The sequence below is a fragment of the Choloepus didactylus genome, chromosome X (genome assembly GCF_015220235.1).
Source record: "Choloepus didactylus isolate mChoDid1 chromosome X, mChoDid1.pri, whole genome shotgun sequence".
Taxonomy (NCBI): domain Eukaryota; kingdom Metazoa; phylum Chordata; class Mammalia; order Pilosa; family Megalonychidae; genus Choloepus; species Choloepus didactylus.
In genome coordinates this window covers 36,366,818-36,380,459 of record NC_051334.1, presented here as the reverse complement: position 1 = coordinate 36,380,459, position 13,642 = coordinate 36,366,818, and the positions used below count along the sequence as shown (strand labels likewise).

Genomic DNA, 13,642 nt, shown 5'->3' with positions numbered 1-13,642 from the left:
AGCAGACATTTAATCAGTAATTTAAAAAGTTGCTACAGAGAAAAGCACAAGTGCAAATGCCCTCATTTGTGAATTCTACAAAGCATTCAAAGAATTGATACACAAAATCTTCCAAAAATAAGAAGAGGAAGAAACACTTTCCAACCCATTCTTTGACTCCAGTATTACCCAGATACCACAATTAGAGACATCACAAGTATAGAAAAGTAGAGACCAATATTGGTTTTTGTTGTTTCTAGCTTTTTATTCTTTCCATCATAATTTAATTCTCATATCTAAATTTGCAGCAGTCCTGATTTTATGATAAATTATGAAAAGTGGAAGTACAATATATATACATATATACATATTTGTAAACATTTTGTGATATAATAACAGATTGCTTTTTGTAAAGTTCCACTAAATTCCTCTTACCATAAATGAATGTATTTATTGCCACCCTTTTTCAAATCTCTGTTCTCAAACCACATGGTTTATACCATGTTGGGAAAAGTGTTCCAAAAAAAAATTTTTTTTCATTTAAGTTACCATTTTAGCTTATATTTTGGTCTTTTTTTTAGAGATTAAGTATTTCTAAAAAATTTTTTTATTACAGAAGTTGCAGGTTTACAGAAAAATCATGCAGAAGATATGGATTTGCCATATATTCCCCCTACTGATAGCATTCTACATTAGTGTGGTAACTTTGTTATAACTGATGAAAAAATGTAATTATAACAGCACCATTAACTCTAGTCTATAGCTCACAATAGGATTCATTGTGTTGTAAAGCCCTATGTTTTACTTAAATTTTTATTCTTACAAGATATATACAACTAAATTTTCCCCTTTTAACCACATTCAAATATATAATTCAGTGGTGTCAATCCCATCACAATGTTGTGCTAGCATCACCACCATCCATTATCAAAATCTTTCCATCAACCCAAAGAGAAATTCTGCACCAATTAAGCATTAACTCCATATAACTCCACACCTTCACCCTGGCCCCTGTTAACCTATACTCTAGTTTTTGAGTCTATTAATTTGTTTATTCTATTTTTTTCATATAAGTGAGATCATACAGTATTTGTCATTTTGTATCTGGCTTATTTCATGTAACTTGATATTTTTAAGATTCATCCATGTTGCATGTTCAGAATTTCATTCCTCTATACAGCTGAATAATATTTCATTATATATATATGTATACACACACACACTTCAATTTTGTTTATCCATTCATATGTTTATGGACACTTGGATTGCTGACATCTTTTGGCAATTGTGAATAATGCCACTTTGAACATAAATGTGCAAACATGTTCTAGTCCCTACTTTCAGCACTTTTGGGTATATACCTAGAAGTAGGATTGCCAGGTCATATGGCATACTTAATTTTCCGAGTTGCTGCCAAACTGTTTTCCACAGTGGCTATATCATTTTACATTCCCACCAACAATGAATGAGTGTTCCTATTTTTCCACTCCTCTTCAACATTTATTTTCCATTTTTAAAATAGTAGCCATTTTAATGAGTGTGAAATGTATCTCATTGTGGTTTTGATTTGCATGTCCCTAATGGTTAATGATGTTGAGCATCTTTTCTTGAGCTTGTTGGCCATTTGAATATCCTCTTTGGAGAAAGTCTTCTTAAGCCCTTTGCCCATTTTTTAAAAATCGGGTTGTTTGTCTTTTTGTTGTTGAGTTGAAGAATTTTTTTATATATTCTAGATATTAAACTATTATTGGATAGCTGGTTTCCAAATATTTTCTCCCACTCTGTAGGTGGTCTTTTTACTTTCAGAATGAAGTCCTTTGATGCTCTAAACTTTTAAATTTTGATTAGTCCCATTTATCTATTTTTTTCTCTTGTTGATTGTGCTTTTGGTGTAAAGTCTAAGATGCCATTGCCTAACACAAGGTCCTGAAGATGTTTCCCTATGTTTTCTTCTAGGAGTTTTATAGTTCTGGTTCTTATATTTAGGTCTTTGAGCCATCTGGAGTTGATTTTTGTATATAATGTGAGGTAGGGGTCCACCTTCATTCTTTTGCATATGAATATCCAGTTTTCTGAGCACCATTTGTTGAAGACACTATTGTATCCCCACTGTGAAAAATCAATTGGCCACAGATGTGAGGGTCAATTTCTGAACTTTGTACTCATTTGTATTGGTCTATGTCTTTGTGCCAGTACCATGCTGTTTTGATTACTGTGGCTTTGAAATAACTTTTAAAATCAGGAAGTGTGAGTCCTCCAACTTCATTTTTTTTTTCAAGATGTTTTTGGCTATTTGGGGCCTGTTCTGGTTTGAATCTATTATTTCCCCCACAAAAGCCATGCTCTTTAACGCAATTTTGGTGGGGGCAGACTTATTAGCATTTTGATTAGGGTGGAAACTTTTGATTGAGTGTTTCCATGGAGCTGTGACTCACCCAGCTGTGGGTGACACCTTTGATTGGGTCATTCCATGGAGGTGTGGACCCCACCCATTCAGGGTGGGTCTTGATTGGTTCACTGGACTACTTAAGAGAGCTCAAGAGCCAACACAGCTGCTGACACTTGGAGACGCTTGGAGATGCAGACAGAAGGACGTTTGGAGAAAATAAAATAAAAATAAAAGTAAAAAGTGAAAAAGAACACCCAAAGCATTCCACCCCCCCATCCTACCCTATTTTTCATTTAGTTTTTGTCCCCATTTTTCTACTCATCTGTCCATACACTGGATAAAGGGAGTGTGAGCCACGAGGTTTTCACAATCACATAGTCACACCATGTAAGCTACATAGTTATTCAATCATCTTCAAGAATCAAGGCTACTGGGTTGCAGTTTGACAGTTTCAGGTATTTCCTTCTAGCTACTGCAATACACAAAAAACTAAAAAGGGATATCTATGTAGCGCATAGGAATGCCCTCCAGAGTGACCCCTCGACTTCATTTGAAATCTCTCAGCCACTGAAACTTTATTTTGTTTCATTTCACTTCCTTCTTTTGGTCAAGAAGATTTTCTCAATCCCACGATGCCAGGTCCAGGCTCATTCCTGGGAGTCATGTCCAATGTATGGGGGAGTTCCTGCCACTTTTTAAAGCCGCATTTTCTTGATTAGGCCCTCTCACACTTACTGCAACCCTTTAACTGTTTTCCAGAGTTTTGAGAATAATTGCTCTTAAAGTTTTTTGTAGCTCTTCAAATATTCTGTGGGGGAATAGCACCCTGGATTATCTTACACTGCTATCTTGGTCCAAGATTAAGTTGACCAGTATCTGTTATGAATATAGATAAAAAAATCTTCAACAAAATACCAACAAACTGAATCCAGCAACATATAAGAATTGTACAATATAACAAAATGGATATATCCCAGTAATGCAAGGTTTCAATGATATCTGAAAATTAATGCAATGCTCCAGTTAACAGAATAAAGGACAACCAAATGAGCACCTCAGAAAAAGCATTTGACAAAACCCAACACACTTTAATGATACAAACACACCTACAGATTTTAAAGAAAGAAGTAAAACTATCTTAATTTGTAGATGAAATGACCTCATACATAAAAAATCCTAAGGAATTCACTAAAAGGGTATTTGAACTAATGAATGAGTTCAGCAAAGTTACAGGATAAAATATCAATATTCAAAAATCAATTATATTTCTCTATATTAGAAATGAACAATATGAAAATGATAGAAAACAATTTTGTTTACAATAGCTTCAAATAGAAGAAAATACTTAGATATAAATTTAACAAAAGAAGAGGGATACATGTTCACCAAAAACTATAAAACATTGTTGAAATAAACTAAAGAAGATTTAAATAAGAGGAACTATATCCCATATTCATAATATTTTTAAGATAGCAATGCTCTCCAAATTAATCTACATATTCAGTTCAATCCATATCAGTCTCTCAGCTGTTATTTTTGCAAAAATTGACAAGCTGATCCTAAAATATATATGGAAATTTAATGGAAACAGATTAGCTAAAATTATGTTGAAAAGGAAGAACAAAGGTAGAGGACTCACACTTGCCAATTTTAAAACTTAATACAAAGCTACAGTAATCAAAACAGTGCTGTGCCAGAGAAGCTAGACTTATATTTCTATGGAATCAAATTGAGGGTCCAGAAATAAATTCATGTGTCCATGGCCACTTGATTTTGAAAAGGGGAGCCGAGACCATTCAATGGGGGGAAAGAACAGTCTTTTGAACAAATGGTGCAGCCACAGTTGAATATCTACATGCATAAGAATGAAGTTGGACCCTTACCTCAAGCCATATATAAAAATTAACTCAAAATGGACCACAAGCTTAAATATAAGACCTAAATATATAAAACTCTTAGATGAAAACAAGAATAAATCTTTATGACTTTGTTTCAGGCAATGTTTTCTTAGATATAACACCTAAAACATAAGCAAAGACAAATAGATAATTGAACTTCATAAAAATTTAAAAAACTTTGTGCTTCAAAGGACACTCACAAGAAAGTAAAAAGACAACTCAAAAAATGGTGGAATATATTTCCAAATCATACATTTGATGAAGGTCTAGAATGCAGAATATATTAAAAACCACAACTCAATGCTAAAAAGAGCAACATCCAACTAAAAAATTGGACAAAGACTTCTGTGGATATTTTTCCAAAAAAAATATTCACATGGCGAATAAACACATGAGAATATGTTTGATAGTCATTAGGGAAATGCAAATCAAAACCACAACAAGATACCACTTCACATCCACTAACATGGCTAAGTTAACACAACGATAAGTGTTGGTGAAGATATGGAGAAAGTGAAAGCCCCATACATTGCCGGTGAGAATGTAAAATGGGGCAGCTACTGTGGAAAACACTTTGGCAATTCATCAAAAATTTAATCATAGAGGTACCTTATGACTCACTCATAGGTAGAGAATTGAAAACATATGTCCACATAAAAACTTCTACATGAATGTTATAGCAGCATTATTCATAAGTCAAAAAGTGGAAACAACCCAAATATCCATCAATAATGAATAGATAAATGAAATGTGGCATATGTATACAATGGGATATTACTCAGCCTAAAAAGGAATGTAACCCTGATATATGCTGCAACATGGATGCAGCTTGAAAACATTATGCTAAGTGAAAGTAACCAGGTATAAAAGATCACATATTGCATAATTCTATTTGTATGAATTATCAAGAATAAGCAAATCCATGGTGACCAAAGTAGATTAGTGTTTGCTAGGAGCTGGGGGGTGGGGCGGGGAGGGGAGGAAGGGAGTGACTGCTACTCAGTATGGGATTTCTTTTTTCTGGTGATGAAAATGTTCTCATTTTATGATATGTGAATTATATCTCAGTTTAATAAGACACATATCTGACAAAGAAACAATATTTGGAATATAAAAAATACTATCAAAACTAAACATTAGAAAAATTAACAATTTAATTAGAAATTGGGCATAAAACATGAACAGACATCTCACCTAAGAGTATATACAGATGGTAGATAAATGCATGAAAAGATGTTCAACATATACAGCCATTTGAGAAAATGCAAATTAAAACCACAATATGTTATCACTATACACCTATCAGAATGGCTAAAATGAAAAAAATAAAAAGCTAACGTTGGTGAGGATACAGAGATACTAGATCATTCATTATTGGTCGGAATACAAAATGATACAGCCACTCTGTGACACTTTTTTTATGAAACTCAACCTTATGAACCAGAGACTGCACTCTTGGGCATTTGCTCCACAGAAATGTAAACCTACGTTCACTTACGTCTGCTGTTTTAGCTTATGATTATATCTTTCCTCTTTCTTTCCCAATACTTCAAATTTATTTGAAATAACTGAGTGAAATTCAGCTTCTTCTCTTCCTGGTATCTGGCATTAGAACTCTGCTTATTTAATACCTCCGAAATGTTCACTGGTTTTCAGCATATTTCAAAACATTTTCTGTCCTAAATTTTGAGCCAACAATTACTGAGATTACTTGAGAACCTCTTATTCCTGTAAATGTACCTCTTCAAAGACATTTTCTCTGACTATTCTATCTCAAACGATAAACCCCATCCCCATATTTTGTTTTTTTTTTTTTCATTCCTGACATATTACGTGTTCATTTATTTAATGCCTGTCTTCCAATTAAAAGACTCCATAAGAGCAGGGAATTTGTTTTGTTCACCACACTGCTCAATAAATGTTAGTTACTGTAATTTTTTTCAATCAATTTTAGAATGTGTCAAGGTTTTGTTGCAAAGAACAAAATAAACTCTAGATATCTTAACCTTTAATAGGGTATTAAATAGCTTTCAGAATTGCTAGGAAGAGGGTTTTGAATAGATAGAATCTTGCTTAATCTTACAAATATGTCTCCAAAAGCCACACCAGAGAACCAGATAGCTTCAATGAGCTTGTTTCTCCAACACAATCAGGGGGAACTGCCTGCAAAATTCAGAAGCTGCCATGACTGTTATTGTCTCCATAATCATATCATGTCTCCATCAGTTAAATGGATGCCCTGAATTTGCCTCTTGACACCCGTGAAGATTGAAGAAGAGAGAGTGGGACTCTCACAAGTGCTGTCAGAAGAAAAGCAAATGCCTCTATCATTTTGCTTGCTCTCTCACTTATACTTTTCAAGTCTCATGCACTCACATGATTATCAGAACCTAAATCACAGCCAGAACTCAAGCCGCACAGGTGTCTGGGATATGTAGTTTCTAACTTTTCAACCTCTACAATTTGGGAAGGAGATTTAAATGACTACTGAGTGCCAATTCATCTTTTCCAATAAGAAATGGCAATCTAATCAGATCATTTTCCCTCAAGCCCTATTTACATTTTAGTATTATGCATTGTTTGCCAGTGTATCAGTTAGCTATTTACACAATTATGCTGCATAACAAACAACATCAAAACCCAGAGGCTTCTGAAAACATTAAATTATCCTTGCTCACATGATTATGGGTAGATTGGGTTCAGCTCATTTAGATTGGAATCAGTTGGATTTGGGAGCAAGTTGAAGATTAAGTCTATATATGGTCTATTCTGCATATATATATATTATGTTCTAGTTTGCCAATGCTGCAGAATGCAAAACACCAGAGATGGATAGGCTTTTATAAAACGGGGGTTTATTTCGCTACACAGTTACAGTCTTAAGGCCACAAAGCATCCAAGGTAACACCTCAGCAATCGGGTACCTTCACCGGAGGATGGCCAATGGCGTCCGGAAAACCTCTGTTAGCTAGGAAGGCAGCTGGCGTCTGCTCCAAAGCTCCGGCCTCAAAATGGCTTTCTCCCAGGACGTTCCTCTCTAGCAAGCTTGCTCCTCTTCAAAACATCACTCCCAGCTGCACTCAGTTCCCTCTCTCTGAGTCACCTCATTTATATAGCTCCACTGATCAAGGCCCACCCTGAATGGGCGGGGCCACGCCTCCATGGGAACATCTCATCAGAATCATTACCCACAGCTGGATGGGGCACATTCCAAGCAAATCCAACCATCACCAAAACGTCTGCCCCACAAAACTACAAAGACAATGGCATTTGGGGGACACAATACATTCAAACCGGCACACCCTATTTACATTTTAGTATTATGCATTGTTTGCCAGTGTATCAGTTAGCTATTTACACAATTATGCTGCATAACAAACAACATCAAAACCCAGAGGCTTCTGAAAACATTAAATTATCCTTGCTCACATGATTATGGGTAGATTGGGTTCAGCTGATTTAGATTGGAATCGGTTGGATTTGGGAGCAAGTTGAAGATTAAGTCTATATATGGTCTATTCTGCACAACTACAAAAAGGGCAAACAGAAATACATCTGCCTCTTAAGTCCTTAGGCTTGGAAGAGGCACACCTAGAAAAGGTCATATTCCATTGGTCAAAGCAAATCATATAGCCAAGTCCAACATCAATGGGGCAGAGCTGTATACTCTGCCTACTCGAGTCAGGAAAGTGAAAAGTCACATAGCAAAGGGCATGGATACAGGGATGGTTGAAGTATTGGGGACAATAATGCAATCTACCATGGTCATTATATGAAAACATATGAAAAAAATAAGTTGATTTATTTTATATGTACAGTTTCATATGTATAGGTATTTTGACAAAAAATGTGAAGTCTCTGGATCAGAGAATGCTCCCAGACCATTCCCATGGGGCAACAACGAGAGCCTGATATTACCCTGTGCATAAAGCAAGATTGCCCCACAAGAGAGGAAACTCTAAGTTAGTTGACTTGTAGCTACTAGCACATCCTCCACTCCAGAGGGAGGATTACTTATTTTTTTTTTTAATCTTCATTTTATTGAGATATATTCACATACCACGCAGTCATACAAAACAAATCGTACTTTCGATTGTTTACAGTACCATTACATAGTTGTACATTCATCACCTAAATCAATCCCTGACACCTTCATTAGCACACACACAAAAATAACAAGAATAATAATTAGAGTGAAAAAGAGCAATTGAAGTAAAAAAGAACACTGGGTACCTTTGTCTGTTTGTTTCCTTCCCCTATTTTTCTACTCATCCATCCATAAACTAGACAAAGTGGAGTGTGGTCCTTATGGCTTTCCCAGAGGATTACTTATTAAGCAAATCTTCTATGGTGGAGAAAGAATAGGTGTCAGTGCTTTTATCACTCTGGAATAAGCAAATGTCTCTCTGTAGGGGAAAGAGATGGCTCTGTCTCTAAATCTCTCCTGTGGCCTTTTTCTTTAGGGAAATACTAATTCTAGGTTCCAACTCATATTTGTTACATGATTAGTTTGCCAGTATGCTTTGCTCAGGAAGTTCAGATCCTGCAGGAGCATGCAAATATTCATTGAGATTTGTTTCCCAAAAGGAGCCTCATTATTAGGATAGCTAAAATGCAATTTTATCCATCGGTAGTAAGCTAATGTTACAAGTCCTTTTCTTTCTTTTTTTTTTTTTTTCCAATGTCTAATTTTAAATTGACTTAATTAATCACTCACTTTTGGACACTATTTTGATGTAGTGTATGGTTCTGTTAAGAAATTTAAGTTTATTTTTCTAATGATTCATATGTAATGTTTTTTTTTTAAATTTTATTTTGAAATAAATTCAAACTTACAGGAACAGTTGCAAAAATAATACAAACCCCATACACAGAACTCCAGCATATCCCGACCCCCCTTCTCCGATACCCTGATCCACCATCCTGTCACACCACCATTTCTTTGTATCCCTCCCTCCCTATCATCCATCATCTATTGCTCTTTCTGAACATATGAGAGCAAGCTGCACACATCCTTGAACAGACACTATAATTCACATATATATTTCCCATGAACAAGAACATTCTTTTATGCAATCCCATTAAGCACAGCTAAGAAGTTCAAGAAATTCAACATTGATACAAAGCTTACATTCTATATTTCCTTTTTTCTTTCTTATGTCCCAACTGTGTCCCTTTGAGCCTCCTCTCCTCCATCCTCAGATCCCATCCAGGATCATCCTTGGTATTTAATTGTCATTATCTATTTAGACTGTCTTTTTTTTTTTTTCAATTGTGGAAACATATATACAGCCTAAATCTTCCCATTCCACCCCCTCCCTAGCATTCCATTAGTGGGATTAATCACATTTAGAATGCTGCAATGCTATCACCTTTCCCACCATCCATTACTAGAAATTTCCATTCACCCCAAACAGAAACCCTACACTCATTTCTTAACTCCTCATTGCCCCTTCCCCCACTTCTTGTAACCCATACTCTACTTTTCATCTCTATGGTCATATTCTCTGATACTTTCTTTGTGTTTACCGTGGGGCTTAAATTTAACCTCTTAAATCTATAACAATCTTGTTTTTCTTTGATACCAACTTAACTTCAATAGGACACATAAACTATGTTCCTATACTCCTCCATTCCCCCACCTTTTATGTAGTTCTTGTCAAAAATTACATATTTTACATTGAGTCCAAAACCACTGATTTATCATTACAGTCTATGTATTTTAGATCCTGTAGGAAGTAAATAGTGGAGTTACAAATCAAAAATACAGTAGTATTGGTATTTATATTTACCATGTGATCTTTACTGAAAATCTTTATTTCTTCATGTGGTTTCAGTCAATTGTTTAGTGTCCCTTCCTTTCAGCCTGCTCAATTCCCTTTATCATTTCTTATAGGACTGATCTACTGGTGATGAAGTTCCTCAGCTTTTGATTATCCGGGAATGTTTTCATCTCTCCCTCATTTTAACCCTCCAGGTGTTTGTGAATTTTCTAAGTCTCTGATGGTTATTGACTTCTATTTGTATTCCATTGTGGTCAGAGAATGTGCTTTGAATAAATTCAATTTTTTTTAAATTTATTGAGGCTTGTTTTATGTCCCAGCATATGGTCTATTCTGGAGAAAGATCCGTGATCACCAGAGAAGAAAGTGTGTCCTGGTAATTTGGGATGTAATGTTCTATATATGTCTGTTAAATTTCTCTCTATCTCTCTCTCCTTTCTTTGTTTCTCTGTCGGTAGGGCTCCCTTTAGTTTCTGAAGTAGGGCAGGTCTTTTATTAGCAAAATCTCTCAGCATTTGTTTGTCTGTGAAAAATTTAAGCTCTCCCTCAAATTTGAAGGAGAGTTTTGCTGGATAAAGTATTCTTGGTTGGAAATTTTTCTCTCTCAGAATTTTAAATATGTCATGCCACTGCCTTCTCGCCTCCATGGTGGCAGCTGAGTAGTCACTGCTTAGTCTTATTTCCTTTGCATGTGGTGAATTGCTTTTCTCTTGCTGCTTTCAGAACTTGCTCCTTTTCTTCAGTATTTTACAGTCTGATCAGAATATGTCTTGCAGTGGGTTTATTTGGATTTATTGTATTTGGAGTTCGCCGGGCATTTATGCTTTGTGCATTTATACTGTGTAGAAGGTTTGGGAAGTTTTCCCCAACAATTTCTTTGAATACTCTTTCTAGACCTTTACCCTTCTCTTCCCCTTCTGGGACACCAATGAGTCTTAAATTTGGACATTTTATTTTATCTATCATATCCCTGAGATCCATTTCAATTTTTTCGATTTTTCCCCCATTCTTTCTTTTGTGCTTCATTTTCTGTTCTGTGGTCCTCGAGGACACTGAGTCGTTGTTCAACTTCCTCTAATCTTGTATTATGAGTATCCAGAGTCTTTTTAATTTGGCCAACAGTTTCTTTTATTTCCATAAGATCATCTATTTTTTTTATTTACTCTTGCAATTTCTTCTTTATGTTCTTTTAGGGTCTTCTTTATGTCCTTTATATCCTCTGCCATGCTCTTCTTCATGTCCTTTATATCCTGTGCCATGCTCTCATTGTTTGTCTTTAGTTCTTTGATTAATTGCTCCAAGTACTGTATCTCCTCTGATCTTTTCATTAGGGTGTTTGGGTTTGGGTTATTCATATCATCTGGTTTTATCATATGCTTTAAAATTTTCTGTTGTTTTTGGCCTCTTGGTATTTACTTTACTTGATAGGGTTCTTTCAGGATATAAAAAATACCAATCTCTAATTTGTCAGATCTACAGCCTGGTGGCGTACACTTTCTCTAACTAACCAGCAGATGGCATCCACGAGTCACCCATTCCCCTCAAGTCAGTTCTCCCCAACTCTGTCTTTGTGGTGTGTGGGGATCTGATTCTTGTGGGGTTCAATTGGTGCACCAAGTTTGGGTGTGTTGCTGGTGCTGTCTGCCCTGAATGTGGGGCATGTGTCTGGGTGGTTAGGGAGGCAAGGCAGCTTTAATAATCAAACCTCCCAGGTGTTCCTGGAGAGTTAAGGCTGTTGCAAGAGTCTAAGCCTTCACTTCAGTCTTGCCACAGATTGTCTCTGTCACTGACCCACAAGTCCTTGGTATTGGCATCGGGTCCCTGGGATTTCTGAGTGGGTCCCCCTTCTCAGCCATGTTCTTCCAGGACCTCTGCTGAGGGAAGGCTGGGCCACGTCACAAGTGCGTGTCGGCCCTCCAGGGAAGCCCTGGGCTGCCAGGCCGTGCAGGGGCGTTCCCAGCCTGCTGTAAAGATGGTTGAATGGGGTGTGTTAATTTCCCCCTTTTCACACAGCTTCGCCTTCCCAGCTCCAGGACAATTAGCTGTGGGTGCACTAAAGGCCACTGTCCATGGCCAATATTGTGGTGTGTGCGTGGTGCTGCAGGAAACACTCCCCATCACACTGGGACCCTTGGTGGAGCTATGGGCTATGGCTCTGGCCCAGGGCAGGAGCGTCCCCAGCCTGCCGGGGAGATGGCTGCAAGGAGCGTGGTTTCTTTTTCCTTTTGGCTCCCCTCTGCCCCCCTGGACCCGAGACAATCAGCAGCGGGTGTGGGATGGGCTATCCTCCATGCCAGACACCGAGGCGTTGGCACAGCCTGCTCTTACTATGCTTCACTGCATGGTTCTCACTGTCATATCCGCAGCTGCTCCCAGGTTTTTTTTTTTTTAAAGAAACTAGGCCACCTCCAAACACCAACCCATGGTTTCCCCGCACCGCAGTGCGGTCACTGGACTTTCAGCCAGCTCACTCACTCGTTTCAGAATGCAGACTCCCGGTTTCACCAAATGCATGGTTCCTTGTGGATTTAGCAGACCTTGTCCAGTTGGTGCATCACTGTAACTGGTGTTCTGGGTCACTTTCTGGCTTTTATCTAGTAATTTTCATGGAGGTGTTTTTCTGCCCTTTCTCACCTAGCCGCCATCTTAGGTTTTCTCCCATAAGTCCTTTTCTTAACTCTAGTTGCAATGTACCTAATTCGGATGAATTATAAAATTACTACCATTTCATCCACATAATGCAAGATCACAGATTAAGCAACTAAGTAATTCAGGCAAAATTGGGCCCTAAATGTCTCAAGTGGAATCAGGGCTTGTAGTTTTCTGGCTGCTAAAACAAACACCAATCAATGGGTTGGCTTAACAACAGGAATTAATTGGCTCATACTTTCAGAGCCTAGAAGGCTTGCTTCCTCCTGAGGCTGCTATCTTCTGGCTGGCAGAAATCATTAGGGTTCCTTGTTTTTTCCACCACATGGCAATGTATGGGCTGCTCGCCATGGCTTCTTTCTGTGGCCTTCCCTATAAGGCCTCCAGTAATAGGATTAGGACCCATCCTGAATCAGTTGGGCCACCCCTTAACCAATGTAATCTCATCAAAAGTTCCTATTTACACCCACGGAAATGAATTAAGATTACGAACATGTTTTTCAGGGCTACATAACTCCAAACCACCACAGGGCTTTCCAGGTTATATAGTCTCGGATATCTGTCTCAATGGATAGGCATAGTTATATCCAACCTTTTAAATTCCTATAAAGGGACATGAATTTGGACACATATCTAGCACCATGTTTGGACTAGAAGGAAAATTACAATCTTCCAAGTATTATAGAAAAAGATGGTGGTAATAACAGAGCTGAATGTTTGATCAGAGTTTGGTGATTTATATTGCAGCCACAGCATCTGGTGCTGGCTGAAGTTTTGATAGTGAAAGGTGAGATGATATTCTGCTTCTGATGTCACCATTACAAACTCCTCTCCTTCTGAACTACCTATTAGCAGAATGATGGAGCATTAATTATATGCAAGAGGTTCCAAAAATGCACAAATAAAAATGTGCATTTAAATGCAGCATCTGCTTCACTGGTCCA

General features: G+C 37.3%; 1 pseudogene; it reads right to left on the bottom strand.

Moving 5' to 3' along the window:
- Window positions 1-12,694, bottom strand: part of LOC119522077 — a 101,380-nt pseudogene extending 88,686 nt beyond the window's left edge.
- Between the last annotated feature and the right edge of the window lie 948 nt (window positions 12,695-13,642).